This window comes from Miniopterus natalensis, chromosome 8 (genome assembly GCF_054644295.1).
Source record: "Miniopterus natalensis isolate mMinNat1 chromosome 8, mMinNat1.hap1, whole genome shotgun sequence".
Taxonomy (NCBI): Eukaryota; Metazoa; Chordata; class Mammalia; order Chiroptera; family Miniopteridae; genus Miniopterus; species Miniopterus natalensis.
In genome coordinates this window covers 23,667,767-23,690,508 of record NC_142088.1, presented here as the reverse complement: position 1 = coordinate 23,690,508, position 22,742 = coordinate 23,667,767, and the positions used below count along the sequence as shown (strand labels likewise).

The window sequence follows — 22,742 nt, the reverse complement described above, 5'->3', positions numbered from 1 at the left end:
CACTGAGGAACCTAAATCTATAATAAGACAAGGGATAAACTATTCATAAAAACATTAGTATTTGTGCAATACTCTATATTTCGCACAGCACTCTCTCACATTTTCTTTTTTGAAAAAAAAATTTTTAATTGTTAAAATAATGCACTCATTGAATTTGGAAGAGATAAGAAATGGATAAAAATAATTAAAAGTCAGCTAAAATTCCACCATCCAGAGACTGTGTTGGCCTCTGGCGTGTATTTCTTCCAGACATGCATGTATGTGTGTTGTAGGTGTGCGTGCACACACACATTTGTATGCATTTAAACTAGCCTCATGGTAGACCTGGGAAGTCTGTACTGAAGCATCAGTGTCACACAGTTGTTCAAAGTGCTTTGTAGTCAGGCACTTTGAGCTCCTGGTCCTGGCTGTACTACTTATGTAGTGACTAAATCTCTTCAATGTTTTTACTTCTGTAAAATGGGAATAATAATAGTATGCATCCAGTAGGTTTATTGTAAGCATTAATAAGATAATGCATGCAAAGTATATAGCGATGCTACATGGCTCATAGTAAATGCTCAGTAAATGTGAGCTGTTATTATTATACAGGTGTTCTTGTCTGTTTTTCTCACTTAAATTCTAGGATAGCAGTTCCCCTTGCCATAAAATATGATTTGAAAAATATTTGGGATGACTGCATACATTTCAATATATGAATTTACCTTAATGTAATCATTTCCCTATTTCTAGACCATTTCCAATTTCTTGTTATCATAAAGAGCACCACAGCTAATATCCTTTACATTATTTTTGTGCATAAACAACAGATTCCAAGTGAATTACTAGTGGCATTTTATAGAGAGGCGGAAAAAGACTAACAATTCTTGAATGTCTGCTAATGTGCTGGGTATATGGTAGGTCTTTTACAACAGGATTCACATTGAACTCTTCCACACGTCTGTGGAGGTACATCTGTTACCCCCATTTTTCAGATGAAAAAGCTCTGGGAGATAAGTAGCTTGCCAAGGTCACAGAGATAGCGGTGGTAGAAATGGTATTTGACCAGCTGTCTGATTTCAAAGCGTATGCTTTTCCATTCTGGCTTGCAGTCCGTGCCTGTCTTTTTAAGGCTGGAGGAATGAATGGTGACCATTGTATTTTTTACAAAATGTCACTTGGTGCCACATAAAAGATAGGACACTTGGCTGGAACTCTTGGCTTACTTAGTATAGTGCCTCTTGTGTGCGCATGTTCTTATATGTTTTGGAATCGAGCCTCATTAAAATAAGGTGTTAACCAAAGGAAATAGAACATGATGAAAGCAAACCTCAGGGAAGAAAATATTTATTTAGTCAATCGTACAAAAGTTATCTTTGTTTCAGTTGTATGGACTAAGCCAGAATTACTTATCTCCCTGGGAATCAGAGAATTTCACATTAATCAATATAGGAATTAAACGGTAATAACAGCCAGAGTAAATTGATGCTGTCACAATGAATTGTAAGTTTCACTACTTGTATGTTAGGGGTTGAGAGGGAAAATCTTTGGCCTTAGCTATAAGATGATACACCAGTAAAGAGCTGTAATAATTGCTACAGGTCTAAGTACAAATATAGGGGAGACATAAAATGTACTGGGAGAAACCCCTACAGAATTAACTTGGTGAACTGACAGGTTGTCTTTAAAAAGTCAGCCATTTGGAACATTTATCTTGGCAGCTCTCAAATCTGACAGCATGTAGTGTGGCAATCAATTTTGTAGGAAAAATGCATAATTAATATGAAGATGATGGTATAGGTATTGCCAGTCAGTACCTAACACAGTTTCTCAGAACAAAGGAACAATTGAAGGTGTCTTTTAAAAGGGTAATCCTGGTTTGTCATTTTGTAGGTTTCAGTTCTTAGTAAAAATGAAAGAAAAAAAACCCTAGTATGCAATATTTCGTATCCAAGAAGTACCCTGTTGCACAGTTTCTAACCAGCTGTTGTCTACTCAGGAAAGCTATCTTTGCTTTTTGCATTCTTGAATTTTTATAGCCCTTGAGCTTACGCACTCTTGTCTTCTAATTGTTCTAGTTTTCTTCAGTCATTTTAGTTCTTGCAAGGGAGGGACAGTGTCACTGATAGCCCAATACCTAGAATTGTTTTGCATCTTGATAGCACATGACTGCCAGCTTTTCCTGTCGAGATTATGTCCCCCAGGGTGGTGTTACAGGTGGGAAGGCCCACTAAGTTAAATTTGGGCTGTCTACACAACTTGTGAGTAGTTAGAACTGTGAGCAGAGACTTGGACGTGAATCTGCAGGTTGGATTCAAGTTGTGGCTCCATTGCTCAGTCTGACGCTGGGTGGAGTGTTTTGCTGTCTCTGAGCCTCTGCTCCCTCAGCTCTCACTGCAGTCAGGGGTCATATGGAGGATTATTTATTGAGCAAACCACTTGGCTAACTCAAAGTGCTTTTGTGATTAGTTTCCCGGTTCTTAATTAACGGTTACTGGTCATCTGTCTTGAGGAGAAGCTGATGTACCATTTAAAATACTTTCAAATGAATAATGGGAATATTTGTAAAATATACATGTAAAAATGCCCACTCCTAGGGCTAACTTCACCAGACCCTCCTAACTCTTTGCTTATACTTTTTCCAGTAACAATGGGACAGGCATTGTCTCAGCCCTGGAAGCCCCTGGCTAGCCTGAAGTCTCTCAAAGCTCACTCCCATGGCTATTCCTCTGAAGAGGAAAGGAGGCCCTTGGCATGAGCAGGTGGTTCCGTTGAACACAGTCAAGACCTGTATAAAAACAGGCATTATGTTATTCCAAGACAGAAGCAAAACTTGTATATTTGATGCATTATTGTAGCTTTCAATAAAAAAGACAAAGAAAAAAAAACACTAGCAGGCAAAAAAAATATTCTAACATGATTGCATTATTAAAATGTAAAGGAAACTCTTCGATTATTAAAGTAAGCATGTTGCTGGAAGGGAGACGACCAGAAGTTAAGAATTTTGACACTGGGTGGCGTCCATGAAAGCTTTTCAGAAGGCTCTCTTGGTTTTTTGCCCCAGATGTGGCCGTGTTGGTAAGGGCTGGGAAACTACTTCTGAGCCTGGCTGTAAGACGGTAACTCCCCACCCTGGGACTGCACTTCCTCCCTTTCCCTGGGCTGCTGTGGGCTAACCTCCCTGCTTTTTACTGCCTCCCAGCAGTTACTTTCTCTCAGTCTGAAGGGAAAGACAGAATTTGTTCATTGCTTGGGCTATACTGTGGGATCCTTTTGAAGGTGTTTCAGGCAGTTGATGATTGAAATGTCTTCATGGAGGTCCCCAGAGATGGGAGTATGTGAGCTGGGTGCTGAGCATTTTAGACAAGCCTTCTTGACCACTTAGCAGTAGGTAGCCAATGGAAGGTCAAGGGGTCCAGGATTCCTTGAGGATGCTAGCTGGGAATGGCTGAACCATTTTCTAAAATTTATTTCTCCTATCCTGGAAACTGTTCTGAATTTCCCTCACTTGCTCTGGAACCACATTTCATTTAGCTCATTTCTTCATTAGCTATTTCTTGAGGGTCTGCTCTGCACGAGGCACTGTGAGAGGAGCAGAGTAATCAGACGTTGAAAAGGAGAGAACGTTACATGCCTTTGGTAGAAAGCAAGATATGCTTCCAGAGTAGGGAAAAGGGAGATGTTAAGAACGTGGTGGTGGGTTTTTTTTCTGTACTTTTTGCAATAAGTTGTACTACATAAAAATCTATACCAATATTCATTTATGTAGCAAATCCCTTCATAATGAAAATTCCTGTTATGTGTGATTTGGGCAAGCATCATTAGAACACAATTCCAATACAGAAGACTTTGGACAGTCCCTTGGAGTGAGCTAAAGTGGGATTTGACCTATATATCAAGCTTTTCATGGTTTTGATATTTTTCATTTCCACATGTCAACAAATACCTGACTTGATATTAAAGCCAGTTAAATCAATATTTCTTGCTGTAGTCAAGGTACAGCAACATATATCTGAGAGCAACATATCCCCAACAGCCATATTTTGTTGACCGCGTATATTTTATCGCAAACCTCACTGATTGAACTACCTTTGGAAGCGTAGGATGAAAATATCAACATAGCCACCATAAAAAAAAAAAAAAAAGGCCAGAGACTCTGTAATCTTGTCCCTCTGCCCCTCATTTAAGTATTCCCATAATTTATTTTGCTCACTTTAATCATAAGGAATGACAGTATGGAAAAGATCTTGATTGTGGTGGCCGTGCTCCAGTGGGTCCGCTTTATCCCTCCTCCCAACTCCCGCCCCAGCCAGAGGATGTCTGAGCACAGAGCAGCAGGCAGCAAATCCACAGGTCTCAGGCTGGAGGAGTCTAATAATCGTGATGGAAAGAGAATGGGGTGGAGCCTACTCCTACTTTTTTCCAAATTTTTAACTGTTAGAAGATTTCTGAAAGTTACCTGTTAAAAACTCATTTGTTTCTGTAAGCAAATGGCCTGAAGCATCAGTTTATAAACACCAAGGAATTTATTTACTGCTGTCAGAAAGGCCTGACTTCTCTTCCCTATGTACTATGAATAGAAGAGTGATTGTCATTTTTTGGGTCCCTACTCTGTGCTAGCACTTAGAGAATCTCACCTCGGGTCAGAAAGGTGAAATGATGCGTCCAAGCATGTGTTGTTATTTCCATTTTATGTGCAACTTGGGCTGCCGAGTAACTTCTGTGAGGCCACCAAGCTAGAAAGGGTACAAACTGGGATGTGAACCCACGTTTGTCTGATTCCAAAGCCTTTTCATTTTTTACATCAGGCGATTTTCCATAATATATCATAAGATTAAAAAAAACAATTGTTTCAAATTGTTAAAGTAACACGTGCTTATTATTGGAAGTTTGGGAAGCAGAGAAAATTATAAAGAAGAAAAGGATCACCCATAATTCTTCACCCCAAAGGTAATCACTACTAAAATTTTAATTCTTTCTTCCAGGCTTAAGCAAGCTGTGATTTATATATCCAAGAGAGTGTTGTTCCTCAGAATTGTCATCTTTGAAGTTTAGGCATGTACTCCAATAATGTTGCTATTGCTTAAAACATTTTTGGAATTCCTTTCCGAGCTAATTTAGAAACCAAATTCTCTAAAGGCCCCCATGCGCAAAGTGCTTCAGTAGAGACACAGCAGACAGTATGGCCATTACCTGAGTGCCTATCAAAATAACACGTTTTTATATCTTCTACCATTTCGTGCCTTCTCAAGTTATATGCTGCAATTATTTAACATCTGTAAAGAAAACTGTCATTGCCTCTGTAACAACCGTAAACATCTTGTGCTGACTTCTATTATGGCGGGAGATGGAATTTATCAAAATGCAGCTTTCTCCCATGTCAAAGATTGATGGACAGTTTGGGGTATGTTTAAAAGTCTTTATTAAAAATTACATCTATACATGTTTAATATCTCATCTGACAACTTGTGTGTTATTTATGACATTGTCAACACAATATTTGCTTCGTGTAGCTCATTAAAAAAAATCAGAAAATTTTATCAAGTTTGAAAAAAATTTTTAAATCAATTTCCTGTTAATGGAAGTATTACACTCACTGAATTATTCCCCTCTAAGGAGTTTCTGTAAAAGCAAATATATCTAAGTGTGTTGAACTGATCTTTAAATAAAGTTAGTAGCATCTTGTATCGAAGTAAATGTTTTTCAAAGATGCAGGTACCAGTGTGCTCACACACGCACAAGTAGCATACTTTATTAAGGTCAAGAAAGTCAACTAGTTATGTGCCAGCTGAGTTCTCATTTTTGAGTTGTGGTGTAAAACACTGTTCCTTTAGAAAACAAAGCTAACCCTTCACCCAAGTATCTCACTGATTGCCTGGTTTCTGTCTTGTTTTTCACAGACTTTCTTATCTGTCCCATCATCTTAGCATGGCACTCTCCCCCAGACTGCTGGGCACCTGGGACACCAGAACGCTGAATTGGGGATTGGTACATCGTGTGGGGGCCACTCACAGGGTTCATATTGGCCACATTGGGCCTGCTCAGTTGTCCTCAGAGCTATACTTTTCCCTGGTCTTCTGACTGCCAAGATTTCTTATGATAAGACTTCATCATATTCACAGAGCTAATTATAAAGTGAAAACCGAGTCTTCCATTGATATTGGGCACTGGTACAGTGTTCAGTGTTTGTCAGATAAATGAAGGGTTTTAATATATTCTCTCAAAAATGGACTGTTGGGAGGAAAAGGTAGTCTGGTTGAAAGTGTCAGAATAGGATTGTGGATTAGAACCTCAGGGTTTAAGAGCCTCTAGGTCAGTCTTCTCATTTAAATATGAAATCCAGAGGTTAGCTGACTGGAAAAGGTCATCCAGAGAGCTGGTGCCAGAGCCAGGCACAGCATCCAGTGTCCCAAAGTCCTGTCCCATCCTTTCCAGTGCTTCCTCCTTATTAGTTGTTTCATGGAAGTTGATCTGACTCCACGGGATTAGTGACCAGAGCATTTGGAGCCCCACACAGTGCTTAACAGAGCACCTGATACACGGGCATTCTCAGGGAGCACTTGGAGCCATTGTTGACGTAGGCGGTGACGGGTAGGTTTACTTACGATTCTGGCACCTGTCCGTAGCTCAAGTGGTTACTAGCTAAGCGGTGGGTTCCGTGGGGCTGTGTGGTGGTATGTTATAAGCTATCTCTTGGAGAAGGGAATATTATAACAACAATAACAATAGCTAACACTTGCAATAAATCAGGATATCATTGTGGTTTAGAATCCAGGCTCTGGGACCAGATGGTCACAGGTAGAATCCCCCATCCGCCGCTTGCCCTATATAGTTTGATGAGACAGATGATTTGACCCTTTGATGCCTCATTTTCTACATCTGCAAAATACCGATGGTAATAGTGCCTACCTCAAAGTATTGACGAGTTAGCCTGCTTAAAGCTCTAGAATAATGCCAGGCACTTTCTAGCAAGCAATGAATGTTAGCTATTGCTATTATTAAAATACCATTATTTTGTGCTAAATTCATTGCACAACTTATATATTATCCAGTCCTCTCAACAACTCTGCAAGGAAGGCACTAGTATCTCCCATTGTACAACTGAGTAAACCAAGGCACAGAGAGGTTACTCTACCCACACAGTTGTTGTCATGCGTAAGGACAAATTCCTTGTTGCTCGGGTTCCAGAACCTGCAGTTGGGCTTGGCTAGGATAGAAATGGGTGGTGTGGCTTTTAAGTGTGAGATCTGATCTCCCAAATTTCTTTTTTCCTAGAGCATTCCAGAGCCCAGGCTGCTTTCAGGAATATCTCCACGGACCCCCAGGTAAGTAGCAGTGGCCCTTCCCTCTTCATACCCTCTTCTGGTGCATGTGGCCAGCTGTCCTAGCACCTGCGGCTGACTCCCAGAGGCCATGTCGCAGCTTTGTCAGCCTCTCAGGGTCCCAGCACCAGAGTTCTTGTGTATAGGTGTGTAGACTGAAGTCACTTGTAAGGGAGCGTGGGGGAGGGGCAGTGGAGCCAAGGCTGGTCTGCCTCGCTCACATCCCCCTTCTCCACCTACATCAACATTTTTATGGGTTTCCTAGGATAGTTTTATGCATGTCAAATACTTCAAAGTACCAAAAAAAAAAAGTATTTTACAGATTCCCCTGTGATGTAGAAAGGAATTATGGTTAAGAGTAGCTGCTCTGGAGCCAGACTGCCTGGCGCTCCCTCCTTGGTGATTGCCACGTTTGCTGTTGTTGCTCTCATTGAAGAGCTTGCTCCAGTGACTCCAGAAGTCCGACTTGCAATCTTCAGTGCTCACTCGGCGTTGGGTGGGGATGGAAGGACATAGGTGCTTGAGCAAGACACTTGGCTGGCTTTGCATGCTGCTTCTGCTGCCTAGGAATTGTGCAGCCTTGCATGTCAGCTGCTTCTCTAAACCTCAGCCTCCTCCTCTCTGAGATGGGGATAATTAATTATATCCATCTTGCAGAGTTGTTAGCGTGTTTCTAGCTCATGTATATAAAGTGAACTGTACAAGACTGACTTTCAATTAAGTGGTCCTATTATTGTTAGCAGTTACTAGTATTTGAAGGTGTTCATCAAAAGTATTCGCTGGACAGGAAGCATGTTATTTTTGGTTCATCGTATTTTCCCTGAAATATTTTTATTTCTGCACCCCTGATAGTCTTGCTTGTTTAATTTGCTTAGCAAGCCATGTATCATTGTGAAAAGATCATCTCCGGTTCAAACCTATCAAAGGATTATAAATTCCAAGTCGAAGTAGTCCAAATGAATGAAGTCTTTTTGCACCTGTATGTTTCCATGAATGTTTAATCTAAACTTGACTCTTTTTCCGTAGCCCTCAAATTTTATTAGTAAGATGACTAACTTTTTGAAAAGAGCCATTAATGTTGGTGGGAGGTGGTTGTTTTCCATGAATGGAACAGAATATTTTACTTCCTCATATCTGAAATCTGAGTCCCTGTGAAAACACTTTCTTCTTTGTTGTTCAAGAAGAATTAGTATAGAAGCTCCTGGTCAGCCCCCACCCCCAACACACACACACACAGCTTAGTTTTCCTTTCTGTTGGCAACTGAAGAGTTACTATGTACATTCCGGCAGGCTTCTCCCCATCAGACACGCAAGGGCACAATCAATTCCTGTTTTCTTGGAACGTACAAATAATCAGAAACTCTGATTATTCTGCTGGAAGGCAACAAACAGCTTGATGGAGAGATGTACCAACTGAAAACAATTCTGATCATATTTTTGTCAGGAGAATGAGATGCCTCCAGCTGTCTGTCACTAATCATATTAGAGGTGGAAAGCAAGAATGTTTTGGCCTGCAAAAGATTACTCTAATCACATGTAGGAACACGACTTTTACTGGCTGCTTATCCCAGAACAGTGTGACATTGGATGTCTGTTCTGTAACTCATCTTGCCAGTTGGTAGTAGTCTCCACCGTGTGTCACATGAGCACACTTAAGGAATTTTCTAATTACAGTTCAAAGGCGCTTCTTTTATACTTTTATGCTCACTCTGCAGACATCACTGATTGAAATGATTTCTCCCTCAGCATAATCCTAATGCCAGCAGTTACGGAAGAGTGATGAGATGGCAGATGACACTCACAATAACTGAAGAGGTGTCCGAATTCAATTAGGAAGAGGCCTCTCCCATGTGGAAGCATAAGTCATATAAATCCATTTTAATCGTGAGCTGTGGTACTTATCTGGTCATGTTTATTTTGGATGCAAGTGCCAAAGCTGGATTTAGACCAGAACTCCAGATCTTTGAGCCCTAATGGCTAATTTGGGTATCCGTTGAATCCCTTAATTCATTTCTTAATTAGTTCTCTCAGAATTAGAGCTGCTTGGTTACAATAATTTTCACAAAATTTTCATAAATGGAAACAAATGTACATAGATTTCCACCCTCCTATGGCTCATACATTTTACTCTGGTCTTAAAGAACTATTCTTGTTGTTATCAAAATAATAACAGCAATGCCGGCAGTGACAATGACAAAACTAGCAGGTTGCTAGACAGTACAGTAGAGTATGAACTGAGGCACCAGGAAGCTTGGTTCTGCTTCCCAATTCAACTACTTACAGCCATGAGACCTTGGTCAAGTTACTTTCTCTCTCTGTGCCTCATTTTCCTTTTGAAAATGGGAAGAATAATCATATCTACCTCAGAGGGTTGTTCTGAGGATTAAAACAGCATTGTATAGATGAGCTGATATGTAGAAAGCACTATAATAAATGTCCATTATTAAGTTTACTATCAATGAGACAATGGGAGACCACTGAATGGATTTCACTGGTGCCACAATATTGTCACCTAAATATGTCTCATTTATATAGTCCCTTTGCAGATCACTCATGACTATAATGAAACATTGGGGACTCTGAAGTTGGAATTATCTTTATTATTTGTATTCGTAATCCTCAGTTTGGCTACAGAATTAACAGTTTTGGCTTTTCATGCTTCACCAATATGAATGTTAACTTGAAACTTTTTGCTGCAAAATTGCTTTAAATTTTGAATGAACATTTTGTTCTTTCAGTAGGCATAATATGGGCCCTAATCATTAAAAGGAAAAAATGTTACTACAATATGTAAAAAGTAAATATGTGGGGGGAGGAGATTTGGGGCAATTGGCTTCAATAAATTCATTGGAAATTTTCAAAGTATTTTTGAACACAGTTAAATGTATTTAATATCATAGTTCAAATTTAATGAATGTGCCAGGCGTGAAAGTCTGGGGAAAGATAAATCTAGTAACTTAATGAGCTCATGGCTACATAAGAATTAGTTAATATTAAAATTGATTGCCAAGAGTTGCACTAGAATTACCTTCGCTTAGGTGTTTTTTTTAAACTAAGTTAGATGGGACTCAGCAATTCCATTCACCCATACACACATACATGTGCATGTGTGTTGCACGCATTTTAGAGAAATGTATATTTGTGTGCATCCATAAATAGGTGTAAAATGTTCTTAGAAGCATTGTTTGTATTCATCTTAAGTTAGAAACATCCAAAATATCTGTTAGTAGTCGAATGGCTAAATAAATTGTGGTGTAATCATAAGATAGAATACTATACAGTGGCGAAAAAAGAGTAAACTAAAGCTACACATAATAACAGATGTATTTTACAGACATAATGTTGCAAGGAAGAAGCTGCAAAGGAATACATAACAGTCTTAATCTAGTTATATAAAGTGTGAAAACATGCAAAACTAAACTCTGTTGCTAAGGGGTGCATACATAAGTGACTAAAACTATAAAGAAAAGCAAGAAATGTATTACTGGAAGAATTAAGATAGTGGTTACCTCTTAAGAGAGGGTGTGCTGGGAAAGAGGAATGACCTGGAGGGCTTTTGGGGGTGCTGGCAATGTTCTGTTTTTTGACTGGGCTGAGTTACATGGGTAATATATATTACATCAAACATTAATGTTTTATGTGCTTTTCTGGTTGTGAGTTATTGTTTATAATTTTAAAAGTTTTAAAAAATGCACTATCACTGTCTTTTCAGCCTGGGCTGGTTTGTTTTTGTCATGCATAGTTTTAGGCCTAACGAGTCCTGTGATTGTAAGTGGCTCCAGAATTAAACTACTGCCTTGCTGCCTAGCAAAGTGGCCTCCAAAGTGGCATATGCACCCCAAGGAGCTCTTGAGATTGGCTTATGGGGAGAAATAAATTGATTAGAACTTGCCTTTCCATTCATTTTATCATGAAACATGATAACGGATGGTGACTGTATTGACACTGGCATCCCTGGTCCAAGTGTCAGGTGGTTGGGTATCATCACCTGGAGGGAGGGAGGTGAAGCCCCCCTTCACAGTGACTTCCCCACTGGTTTATCTGCTCTGGTTATTGTGTGAAATATATCATGCCTGGGTAACTAGATTTACAAATTCTATATTTTAGTTTTAACAAACCCTCACAAACAGATGCTTTAAAAGATTCTGCAGAGAATGCCCATAAACTGAAGATAATTTTAATATTTCAATCTACAAGAAAATGACAAAGTCTAGCATGAACTCTTTGTCAGCCACATTATGAGGTAATGACAGTGACCATTAAATCAGATCTGGCAAGAAGCTGGCCATGAAACTCTAAATTATCTGGAAGGCATATGGATTTATACCGACTATGGTTAATTAATCATGAACCTCATCGTGTGTGTATTTGTCCTGAGATAATCATGATTAGCAAAACATTGCATCAATTCTATTCTCTATTTTTTTCATGTTTTATAAGGTAAATGACATGTTAATATAATAATATATGTATATGGATTATACACAAATAACCAAACATATTTGAGGATACAGGCTCAAAACATGTAAGATGAGAGCATTGTGGAACACCACGGCCATGCAGTTCAGAGGCAACTGCCTGCTAATAGGTAAAATGTGCAGAAGGTGGTAAACTTGCTCTTCGTATCGAAAGGAGGCACCTCTTAGTCCTCATTTCTTTTTATTAGCAAATATCAACATTATGGCAATAATTTATATATTGTACTTTATTAGAACTTCTCCAGGCACTGGGTTGGAGTGGCGAGTAAGAGAGAACAAAAAAGATATATATGTAAATATACACGCATACTCAGAATAGCTCTGTTTTTCTGTTTATATTCTCTGTAAGATACTCTTTTAACTAAGGGTTTTGTATGTTAAAAAAGAAAAGTTTAATACCATCAGGTAGGATTTGCCAAGGCAGGAGTAATAGGAAGTGCTAGATGTCACATGCGTAATGGCTTGCATGGGGAAGGTGCTCAACCAGCAGTCAGTAGACCTGAAAATGTTTGCCAAAGTGGGAAGATAGCGGGGGAGGCACGTCAGATTTGCACACCACAGGCAAGTCATCCACTCTTAAAGGATCTTATTTTTTTCTCTAGTGAGCCTATTAGAGAATATTTGAATATGTCGCAGCCATTCCTAAACAGATGTATACAGTTGTTCCTCACACCAAATGGATATCTGATATGTAGCATTTGTTCTACCAGGACTCAAGCAATCATGTGTAATAGTTCAAGAATGAAAATGTTTATATGCCTGAAAAATCGATGAATATCTTCCAAACAAATTAAAAGCAATGCTTTCTAGTGTTGCCCTGACAAATCCTAAATAGACTATTGTCCCTCCGCATTATTCACTATAAAGCTATAAAGAGTGTGGAAGTTATTTGTTTTTAAAGCACATATACACACGAAGTCATCAAATTCTACATCATTAATACACAGTGAAATTTTCTTTTTGCGGCGCAGCCCCTTAGAGCAGGGGTACCACAGAAGGAGGAGATATGGTAATAGCAATCGGTGCAGCCCCTGAGAGCAGGTGTACCACAGAAGGAGGAGATACGGTAATAGCAATCATTATTTTGCTTTGCCTCCATTTTCCAAAGTGCTGAGTTACAACGTAATCTACAGTTCATACTTTTTTTTTTTTTAACCATTTCTCAATACATTACTAACCTAGTGCCTTACCCTGATTACAAGGATGATTTATTATTTGTCATATTTTAAGCGCTGACCCATGAAATGCTAAACTTATATTGGCAGCTGTTGTCCAAAGGTTTGCAGATGTCTTGACTAACACTTTGAAAGACCAGCATTAGCAATAAATCACAGCATACATAATATTTCAGTAGAGTAATGGAAGGGATTTTGCATTCTGGGTCCTGTAAGCCTTGGTATTCGGAAGTTACTTACATGGGAAATTAAAGTAAAGGGGTAAAACTTTTTTCAGGCTTTAACCCTTGAACTTGGAGCCCGCCATAGTCAATAGCAAAAACGCCTTGGTAGCTTTGTTCTCCTAACCCTGAGATCTCTTAGCTCTGAAAACTGACAAAATGCCAAGTAAAGGCCTAATTGCATTCCTTGTTACTGAGGAAAAAAAAAACCTCAAAAGAATTTTCCTTTTACTTAAAGGGGTACCTTGAGCATTAACGTTTTCTGGAATAGCAAAATTGTTTACAAGACTTTTGCAAAGCTTTCTGAAAAGAGAGCTTGAAGAGGGCTCTGGCAGCCAATTAAGAGGCATGTGTTGCTTACCTAGAGCAACAAAGTGTTAGGGAGATGAAATCAAAGGAGTAGGCTTTGTACTCTACGAGCTTGATCTCTGATTAATGAGCTGATGTCCTCTTTTCTTCTTTCTTTGTGGTATGCTCAAACATTTAGCAAGATAGTACATGATATATTCAGCCAGCCCCATAAAAGACCACTGACTGTCTGAATGTAAGTTCTGTTCACCAGTATCACCCCCACGCCCCAGCTCCCCAATGTTGTGCCCATTGCCTGGTACAGAAGAGATGTTCAATTAGGATCTGTTGAATGAAGGAATATATTCAGGCAAATCTTTTTGTGATCTGTATATTGGTGAATTGTATGTTGGACCAGATATACTCTGGGCCAGATTAATTGATCAAAGAATCAGTATCAAACTTTGGGATGTTCCAATACATGGAGCCAATATTCTGGTGGGGGAGCCAGACAATGACGAAACAAGTAACCAAGTGAGTAAACACAGTAAGTATAGCTAGTGATAAGGGCTGCAAAGGACCTCAACAGGCTGAGCGCTGTGATGGGGACTCCGGGATTGGAGAAACCAAAACCTAGAACGATGTGAGGACTCAGCAGTATAGGAGGAATTGAGGACTCAGTGGTATAGAAGGACTTGAGGACTCAAGAGTGTAGAAGGAATTGGTATAACTTTCCAGGAGGCTTAATTTACTCCAGAAGTTAGCATATCCAGTGAAAATGTTCAGCTTATCACAGCTTTTCTTAATGGAAATAGGTTTGCAGAGTTCTTACCATACTGACAGTATCAGTTTCTACTTCATAGAATTTTGCTTTTAACACATCAGTTGGTTGGCGCCTAGTGCCAAGGCCAAGGGTGAGCTTTCTGCTTCACTTCCCTTCTCCAAGCTGCAACTTCTCTCCCAGAGCCAGGCAGCTGTCTCCCAAATGTATGCCGTCAGTCACATAGGAAACCAGATGACCAAAAGAGATCAGCTCAGCACAAATTTATTGTCAAAGCTGAAAGAAAAAAAAAGAACCTCAAAGCGAACGCTCCGCTGACTGTGGGTCAGGAGCGATATCTTTGTATCTCAAGGACAGAACGTTTAGTAAAGATTTGGTACAAAGTACACATCACCCTCCAGGCATGCTGAGCTGTGTCAACCAGAAAACCGTTCCTTAGGGTTTACAATTCCCCTTTTTCCTAAATTAAAAAATGTTAATGTGAACTCCTGACTCTCAGCAACACATGATGTTATTGTATATGGAGCAAAGAGTAAATAAGACACTTGTCTAATGACATGGCAGTTCATTTCAGCTCAGCAAGCTGGAAATAATTTTAGCTTGTTTCCTTTTTTCCATGTTTATGGAAATGGGCCACAATCATTTTTACTTCACTATTCTTCATAACCTTATAGCATGCTTCCTGTTTATGCCATTAAGAGCTGTTTTTAAAGACCCTTAAGGGATATCATTTAATACATTCTTTTAAAAATAATTATTCATCTATAGTACCCCCTTAGAATGTCTGAGAGTTTAGAAATATAAAAACTTCTTAATGAGAGATGCTTAATGGTCTATGCAGAGTATTGCAATGTTCACACCTAGTTCAGTTAATGCGAATTATATTTAATTAGTCAGTCTGGGAAAGTAGTAGATATTTCAGAATAGATTCAGAACCTAAAACCCACCATTTTGCATTTATGTATAGTATCTATAAACTTCTATGAGTAGTATTTAAAAAAAACTGTTTACAGTAACGTAACGTCAGTTCTTAGGGACTCCTAATAATGTGCAAAACATGCCTTGTTGGGGCATGAAAGACATTCACGTGGGACAGGAGATCCCTGTTATAAAAACCCCTTACCAGCTTGACAGTGCCCCGCGTCGCTTCACCTCGCGCAGGCAGAGCTGGGCCCGCAGCAGCCGCAACTGTGTTTCAGCGATGGCACGTCCCCGTTCGGGGGGGGGGGGGGGGGGGGGGCCTCTTGCGCGGTAACTCCTGTGCCAACGCCCGGAGCTCAGAACGTGGGGTCCTTCACATGCACCCCACTTTTGCACTCTCCAGCCCACACCGTGCCCCCGAAGGAGCTGAGCTTCCAGGAAGGAGCCTCAGCCCGGGGCACGTGGCGCCCCGAGATGCGCCAGGGGGCCCGCGGCCAGCTCCCAGGGGCGCTTTCTCGCCCTTATTCCAGCGCCCCTGGTGTTCTCCCCCCACCCCTCCAACACCGCGCGCTCTGCGTTTCAGCCTTTTACGCTCCCACGGCCACAAAAAACTAAAATTTCAAAACCGTTGCTCTGCCGATTCCCGCCGCCTCCTCCCGGGCGGCCTGCGCTTCCCCAGGCACTCGCTGCACAGTCGCCGGCGAGGCTTCCTTCCCCCCCCCCCCCCCCCCCCCAGGGCTCGCATGCTTCATTGTCCAGCACCGAACAATGTGCTTCATTGTCCACACCGAGGACCAGGCCGTGGACGGGACACGGACCCCGACCGTCACCATGGACGCACACACAGTTTCCATTTAGTGTCACCTTTCCCTGTGCCCCGAAATGACTGAACATACTTAAATCCCGTGCAGTACTTTTCTGGAAGCAAAAATAAATGGGGCCCTTTTAAGAAGCCACACTTGAACTTTCGCCCTTTTCTTCCTCTTTGAGTCATTATATGCAGCTCAAGGTTTCCTTTTGTGAGGAAGAGCTAATTTCTCTGCTGATAAAATGATGAATCATAGGAGCAGCGCAGTTGTAGCGATAAGGCCACCTCGCCGGCGTCAAGCCTCAGCTCGGGGGCTGAGTCCTGCAGACATTTCTCAGTGTTTGTGCGCGGGCCGGCTGACCGCCCAGCTTCCTAATTCTCTAACTGACCTGATGCTGAACTAGTCCTCGCAGCAGCCCTGGGCGGGGGGCGGTCCTGTCCCTTGTTCTTGTGCCATGATGGGGACGCACTGAGGCATGGTGAAGGTAAGCAAGCTGCCGAGGGGCACAGAGCCGCCGGGGCCAGGGCCTGGACCTGAGCGAGGCTGCTGTGCCCGCGCCCCCGAGCAGGCCGCCTGAGTGGCAGGTGCGCCGTGTAACTTCTGGGAGCCTAGGCTTCCCCATCTCTGGCGTGGAATGAAAACGCCTGCCTTCCTCAATTGGAGTGAGGATCAAGTAAAATAATTATTTGAAATGCTCGGTAAACTGTGAAGTGCTAAGACACCGGGCTAACTGTCAACATGGTACTTTCTGTAAGTGAGGTGGGCCCTTGCCCTTTGGATACACTGCCGGTTCAGATGAAAAGTGGAGTGCTTTTCTTGAGGTTTTCTTGACATTCCAGAAAACCTTAGGTTTCACAGTGAAAATGATCCCTTTCTTCCAAAATGGTAGCATTTGGGAGTAGGCAGCAACGGGCAAATCTCAGCATAACACTTGTAACGTGCAAGTACTTTAATGACATTTATTCCCTTTCGCCCCACTAATGTAGCACTTAACACCCTCTCCCTTTTTTCTAAATCACAAAAAAATTAATTTTCTTCCAAGACTCTGCTCACCAATGCTGGGGACTGTCATGAAGTGTCCCTCAGTGTGTAATAAGGGGTCGAGGACCATGTCCTTCCAGCATGCGACCCTGAAACAGAAATGATACGGGGCAAGGTTTAGACCAGTGGCAGAAAGGTAGAAAAAGACTCCAAAGATGATTTAGAAAGGCCACGGACCAAAAAGCATCATGCTTCCAAATGTGGGTCTGGAGACCAGAGCCAGACCTCAGGCGTGGAGGGCGCTGCTGGCAGAGGGACCTGGGAAGGAAAGGAAGAGCCTGGGAAGGAAAGGAAGAGCCTGCGAAGGACGGGCGGCCCGAGGACGGCTGTTTCATCGCGGCTGACCTAGGTGAGAGGGAAGCTTCCTTCCCCTCTGATGCTGGGCCCACTTGCCCTGCTCTCAGGTCCTAGGCATTTTCGGGTCTCACAATGCTCTCAAGTCAGAATGTGGGAGATCTGAGTTCTTATAGCCCCTTGGGGGAAGTGAATAGCCCAAAGGCCTGACTATCTGTGATTCTTTGGATCTTTTTTAATGCATCCTAGAAACTGAGTTCTTCCTGTTTTTTTATGGGACTGGCATTGCATCCCCTGAGACACTGTGTTTGGGGGTGTCTTCCAGGCAGGATTCATGATCATAATGAGCTATTTTTTCCCTCTTTTCTGGGTAAGAACAATATCCTGTCACTCAGTGTCCAAATATAGCAAGCAGTCATGATAGAGGAGTATCCTTATGTTAGGAAAGAAGGTGGCAGCCACAGTGATGTGAAAATGTCCAATTTAGAAAATACATTTAAAAAGAAAAGCTCCTTTAAGTCCTTTCTGGAATCAGGTGGAATAAATAAAATGCTTAAAAGAAAATGTGCAGTCTGACAACACATCCCACTTCCTGTCCTGAGTCTTGCAGGTACTTGTTGATTTTGCCTGAGCTTCAGATGTTGTTTCTGTTATTTTACTAAAATGTCAAATTGCAAACTGGTTCTGGCATCTAATTGGGAGCATAATTTGCATGATAGATTTTCTAGCTGATGCATGTAATCAAAGCACTACAAGAATGCTACCAGGGACTAACCATCTAGAATCTTTTTGAGAATATTGTTAAGTGTATAAAAAGACTACTTAATACAGAGGAGGGAAAAAAGGCATCAAACCCCAAAGAAAGAGTCAACATGGAATGTATAAGTCAGTTATGGCTGGCAGTACATAATTAGGGAGCTCTAGTATAAAATCATTTAATTGATTAAGGTGTCTGTAGTTAATATTCATCAGAATTATAGATATAAGTACATCTATCGCACTTGACCAACCCAAGTGAGCCTAAATAGTTTCTCTGTGAAGTGCTAAACTGACCGATACAATTGATGTACATGTGACTCAGGCAAATTAAACTCTATGAGTACCTTTGTAGAGAGTAGTTTGGCAATAGATACATTTTTTAACCCTTTAAAATGAATTCACTGTTTTGTCATAGGAATTTTATTTATAGGAATTTATGTTGAGGAAATAATTAAGGATGTGTGCAAAGGTTTTAACCATAAGGACACTAATCACATCATTGTTTATAAAGGGGTAAATAGGAAATTGCTTATATGTACTATAACAGTTTAGTGAAATATATTTTGTTACAGTCAAATATGAAATACTCTCCTGCTCTTATAGGCGATGTAGATAAACATTGATAATGAAAAGAAAATCATGTTAAAAAACAACAAGTATCCACAGTGTGCTCACATTTTTGTTAATCTATGGATGTATTCTTAGAAAGTGACCTGGAAATCTATTTAAGGTTTTTAAACTGGTTCTCTGGGTTGTAAGGTCATGGGTATTGCAAATGCTCTCCTTTTTTATTTATCTCTGTCTTCAATTTTCCTACTCTAAACAAATACTGCTTTTATATTTAAGAAAGAACCCACAAAGTTTATTTTTACTAAAAAAAGAAAATGAGCCAAACGGTATCAGAATGAGTGATTCTGGATAACCGGAGCCCTTGTGTGATGCTTTTTGGCTGGGTATATCTGTAAACAGATTTTGGCTGGTGTGCCATCATTTCAGAACAGGAATTGCTCTTTCATACCTGATTTAGCAGAGATTATTAGCTTTCTTTCTAATCTCTGCAAACTGAAGGGACTCAACTTAGTGTAGAATACCTCTGGGGTTTGTTCCTACTGCTAAATCCCAGGTCCACCCTGTCTGGATTTCCTTAAAGAAACTGCTGAGTGGGATGTGTCCTGCACATCTCATATTTACAAGCTGCCAAGTGATGAATGTATATTAACAAGAAGAATACATCTTATTATTTGTAGTGCACTCAAACCGACCACTCTGCAAGATGATCCTCGATTCTAACTTCTGCTTCAAAGAGAGACCTTTCCGTGGTCTCGTTTTTCTATCACTTGTTGATTACCCTAGTTTTGAACTTTGGAGGAGAGCTTATGGTGAGGGTGGCACCTGGCTGAGAACTGCTCCGTGTTTCAGGGGAACTTCAACAGTAGGTGGCAAGCAGTTGAAACCGTGACAAGGAATTCACTTCCATTAGAAAGTTAATGTTAAACCCCGGCAACCTCTCAGCCTCTTCCTCAGGTACCAAGGAGGGCTCTGTCTGTCTACACACTCTGCACCCAGTTTAGTTCAGTGAAACAGGATATCATGTGTCTTTTCTCATTAATCACTCTTGGCAGATGTCATGGTATTACAGTTAATTTCTCCTACCTTTGAAAATATAATTTCAGAATGAATTTACAGTAAACATAGAAGTAAAGGATAATACACATCTGGTAGACCAGCTTCTTAATTCTGTAACTTTGGAATGGAAATTAGTGGAAAGAGTATTGCGTCATGAGTTAGGAAGCCCACACTTTGACCCTGGTTCTTCCATGAACTTGTAGAACATTAGAGAGGTGACCCAGTCTTCTAGGTCTGAATTTTTCTCCTCGGCAAAAAAAGGGGGTCGAATTCAGTGATTTTCAAGCTTCCTTCTGGCTCTGAAGTTGAATGAAAGTTATCTAAAAAGGCCGTTGGTTGTTGCCTACATAACTCAAGGCTGAAGGCAGAGTGTCTGTTAACAATCCAGCCCTGTGACTCCCCTGCTTCTTACCTCTCTTGGTCCAACAGGCCACTGTTTTCTTGTTTGCCTCCCATTTCTCATGCCACACTAAGTAATTTCAGAGAGAGCCTCATTTTGGCATTCTCTATATCCTGTAACGTATGATGTGCCTTCGTGACGAGTGAAAAAAATTCTTAAAAGCAGCTATTTCCATTAATCTCCAGTTTTAAAGCTATCCCCTGAGAGCTAAATGTCAGTTCAAAGATACCTGCATTTATAATCATTTCTAACCTAACCTATAGAAGTCTGAGGCATAATGTGAAGCAGAAAAATTCCTGTCCTGAGACAGTGGACTCATAAATATGGAGTATGATTTATCTCTATAATTTAGGAAGAAATTAGGATATTTAACACTTTCGGCAACATTTTTTTCAGCATCTTCGCTGAATATGCCAAGTTGGGCTGCTGTGCGTGCTTGCCAGTCCTGCATTTTTAATCATAGATCCCATATTTTAAAATTGAATAATAATTTCAAGTGAATTTACTATAAAAGAAAAATCAGGTTACCTTAATGAAAGATTTTACAAATCAATTATTTGTGTGTTTTAGCTTGATATCCTATTTATAGGCCCTGAAATATGTAATAACTCCTTCACATATATATCTTTCTGCTTTCTGTTTCTGCACGGAAAACCTAACGCAACAGGCCACAGAAGAGACTAATAATCGCCCGCCCAGTACCCGTCCTTTCCTTCTCCCTTAGTAACACTCTGATTTTATTCAAGGGGGCAGTGTGCCCGGCCAGAAGACCGCATTTCCCAGCTCCCTTGCAGTTATGGATCAACAGAGAAATCATTAGGTGGGATTTCGGGAACCCTCTTCAGTGGGAGTTGACTGGGTTGTACATTTCTTGACTGCTTCCTCTGTGTTCCTCTAGGTTGGCCCTTTCTGAGGTCCACGTGTTCACAAGATGGCTGAGGCCCTTTAGTCCCATCACCCCCTTTATTCAAACCTAGCAAAAAGAAAGTCCAGTTTCCTAACAGTCAGAGCCCCAGAGTTGCTTCTCCCTGGCCTGATTGCCCGTTTGGAGCTGCGTGGAACCCATAACTGAGACACGTGGAGTGATATACTGATGGTTGCATCCTGGGTCACACACCCCACCCTAGACCCACTCTGGAGGTGGCTTCCTGGGACCTCCAAAGCAAAAGAGAGCTTTCGTGGCCTGGAGAAGTGGGTGTGGATAGATACTAGACGATCAAATCACAAATATCCATCACCCCACTAAGTTTGCCAGTTTATTTTCCAAGTTATTATAGTCACTAGTAATGAGGCAAATGAGTGGTTGGTTTGCAGTGTTACACTAAACAGTGATTTGGTCATTGGATTCATTTATGGTAAATTAAATTGAAGTCTCAAGCCCATACCATTAATCCAGATTAGATATCAAAATGTATACTTTTAGTTTTCCAAGTTAATTATTGCAATAAGCCATATAACTTCTCTTTCTCATGGCCATTCTATATATGGCTGTCTAGAAGGGTAGAATAAAAGTTTCCCAACAATTTTTTTAAACCCTAAACAACTATATTTTCCAGTCTAGCTTGTTGATGCTGCAGAGGACGTTGTTTCCAAACACAAAGTTGTGTAACAAGTTAGAACTAAATGAAATTTAAAACAACTTGTAATAAACCCTGAAAAAGTGGTGCTTGAAAATAGTAATGTCAGCAAGCCGCCTGTTACGTAAGCATAATGCCAAGTGCCCTGAGTTTAGACGGAGGAGCTACAGGGAAATAACAAAAAATACTGTGTGGTGGTCTGTTTTGTATGAGTGAACATGGAGAAGTGATTTTGAAGTGATTTACTGCAGTAGCATGTTGGGACATGCTCTGCAACAAGACAGATGATTGTGGCCACAGTTCTGAAAATGTTCAGATGGCTTTCAATTAGCTTTGGGCAACGCTGCTTCTTGCAGGAGCCAGTATTGATTTTTGAGATTGCCTCCTGGCTTTCCAGCAGAAGGCCCAATCGTGTCAGTCCTTGGAAGCCACAGGAAGCACCATTGGAGGATGGGCTGCAGAAAGCCTCTGGCTGTGGCTGGGGGACTGGCTGGCTGGGCTCTGCAGTGAGCGAGATCTAGGTCTGCCGCTGGCCCCGCCATGCACACTGCTTAAGCTCTTTGAGCCTCAGTTTCCTCATTTGTAAAACGGGAGTATGTGAGAATCTGATGAGAAAAGGCATGTATAACTTCTGGCCTAGTCCAAGTGTTCAGGAAATGTTAACAATTACTGTTTTCAAAGTTGACCTTAAAGAAGAGTGTTGAGTTTCTCACTCTTTTTTGTTCTCCCGAGTTTATCATTAAGAAAAAATTAAAAATGTGAAAGTGAAGTTGAGCTTGTGGTTGGCTCCACCTGACAATGCTTTTACTTTGTTATGTGGGAAAATGGAGAGTCGATATCAGCATATCGTAAGTGCCTCTGGGTGCTGTCCTGTACTTGGGGTGGAAGTTTGTTGAAAACAGCATTTTTGGAAGAATGGCGTCATTACATCACATCTAAGAATGGCAGCCACCTGCTGTGGAAACAGCAAGGACCCGGGAGAAGTTAGCGAAGCCTCAGGCTGCAGATGGTACCATGGCAGAGACCCCTGACACTCTCTCTAACTGTCATTTTAGACCTGCTGGGAAGAGT

General features: G+C 41.0%; 1 protein-coding gene across 4 annotated transcripts in view; it reads left to right on the top strand.

Annotated features, from left to right (window-relative positions):
* SPATS2L (spermatogenesis associated serine rich 2 like) overlaps positions 1-22,742 on the top strand; it is a 148,118-nt gene that overhangs the window by 14,156 nt on the left and 111,220 nt on the right. For 3 of the 4 annotated variants that reach the window (XM_016221378.2, XM_087819682.1, XM_016221553.2), the window contains one exon: positions 7,255-7,304. The gene's annotated coding sequence lies outside the window, so the exon portion shown is untranslated. Of the gene's footprint in view, positions 1-1,956; positions 6,571-7,254; positions 7,305-22,742 lie in introns of those variants that run through there. The other variant, XM_016221466.2, reaches the window with a different exon arrangement.